Source organism: Propithecus coquereli, unplaced genomic scaffold (genome assembly GCF_000956105.1).
Source record: "Propithecus coquereli isolate 6110/MARCELLA unplaced genomic scaffold, Pcoq_1.0 Scaffold26, whole genome shotgun sequence".
NCBI classification, from domain to species: Eukaryota; Metazoa; Chordata; class Mammalia; order Primates; family Indriidae; genus Propithecus; species Propithecus coquereli.
In genome coordinates, this window is record NW_012148174.1 from 10,972,688 (window position 1) to 10,974,696 (window position 2,009).

The window sequence follows — 2,009 nt, forward strand, 5'->3', positions numbered from 1 at the left end:
TCTTTCTGGTCCTAGTTGAGTCCCTATTCTCAAGGTTCAGATGGGTGGAGTTTCTCACCCCACACTGAGTTCTCTCAGTGGGGCTGTATCTTCAAGAAGTTGAATTCAGTCTTCTGTGGATTAATCAATTCTATAACAATAGCATTAATAATGGTTGATATTTCTTGAGTTCTTTTGACATGTTGTGATTATTGTATATATCATCTCATTTAAATCTCATACCCACACACTGCATAGATACTATGATCTTCTTTTTATAGTTGAAGAAACTTTAGTTCAAAAAACTAAAATACCTTCCCAAAGTCAAAGAGTTAAAAATGGTGATGCTTGGGTTTAAACCTCGAGTTCTGTAAGGAAATCAGGTAGCATTCTCTAGTCTATAGTGGAGACTACAGAATGCTAAAATAGGGGAAAAATGAAACATTATTACCTTAGAAACGCCTATGCTATTATTTGCACCAAAAGTTGTCTCATCATAACTAAGACAAAAGTTCTTGAAAAACTTACTGATTTGGATAGCATGGGAGATAATTATCGCTTCCTGACACTCTGCAAAGTATGAACTTCCTCAATGGATTGTCAGACATATGCTTATAATCAGCCATGTGTTCATTAACATTTATTATCTGGCTCTTTCTCAGAATCATTTGCCTTGGATACAAAAGGAGCACATATCCAGTCTGGCCTCGTATCCTGAGGACTGATGCTAATTATTACAAAGAATACGAGTTTTACCTGCTGAGTTTCCTTTAAGATCAAGCTTTCATTTTATCCTCTTTTATGCTTTAAGATTCCTTAAACAAATAAATGAAATATTAAATAACGAAGGCATTTCTATTGACATCTAAATGATCATATAATCCTTTAACTCACCAAGTTACCTTTCAATCCCCTCCTTTTTAATTTATCTGCCCCTCTTGAGCAAACGGCAGTTGTAATGTGTCATGTTAAGGTATTCATTGGCTTTCAGATCTTGGTGATTTTAATAGTGTTGAAAAGAATCTACACAGGAATTTATTAGCCCGCTCTTGAGCATGTGTTTGATCTCTCCTCTGACTTCAAGAAAAGTGAAAAAGAAATACACATTAAATATAGTTCTTTGAATGTCAAATGGGTATATGATTTTTTGAGCTTGCCAAGTGTTAATTGGTCTCTTCCCCAGTGATGATACAAATAGAATTCACAGCCAATTAGCCTGCAGTCATGAAACTTTACTCCATGACAAAGTGAACTACTTTGTTGAGAAGACTTAAAAAAGGGAAGAAATTATTAGGATCTCCTGCAGGAAAGTCTTTGCAAGGATCAGTTACCTTTAAGAAACCTTGAGTAAAGACAAGGCTACGGTTACTCATGTTGCTCATCCGTTTTGGTCTTTAAGGTGGTTTAATGGAGGAGGTTGGCATTAAAATTTTAGAAATACCATTAAGGAGACATACACACTATTGTAATCATCAAAATGAAATATCGAATAGAGAAGAGTTTTCTCCTTTCTAGTCACACTAAATAACACTGTATCTCGGTCCTGGAAGATGAGGTTTGGTGTCGTTGAATAAAATAGCTACAATCATGAACAGTCTCTCACACAATTGGCATGAGATGCCAATTACAGGGCAAAAATAGCTCTCTTCTTTTCAAAGTAAAAAAGGAAATTTCATTAAAATTTCCTTTGAGTCTTTGCATTGACTTATAGAGATATGAATGGCTGAAAGAGAAAAATGGAGTTGTTTCATAAAGGCCCTGCCTAAATTTTCAATTTATTAATTATCATTATTAATTTGGAAAGAGCAATCAGATACTAGAGTTTGTCATCATGGGACTGGCTAACTGAGCTGACTCCAACTTTTGCTTCGATCTCCAAAAAACTGAAAAACTAGGAGAAATCAAATAATAAGTGCATTATTAGTTACGAATCACTTTTTGGACAATGTTGAAGTGTCAATGTTGAAGTGACAATGTTCAAGTGTCAATAATATTTTTCAATTTCATAGATAGGCAAAATTTCAGTGTTT

General features: G+C 34.5%; 1 protein-coding gene across 1 annotated transcript in view; it reads right to left on the bottom strand.

Annotated features, from left to right (window-relative positions):
- The window catches only part of UNC5C (unc-5 homolog C (C. elegans)), a 157,790-nt gene that overhangs the window by 132,780 nt on the left and 23,001 nt on the right, over positions 1-2,009 (bottom strand). The window lies entirely within an intron of this gene.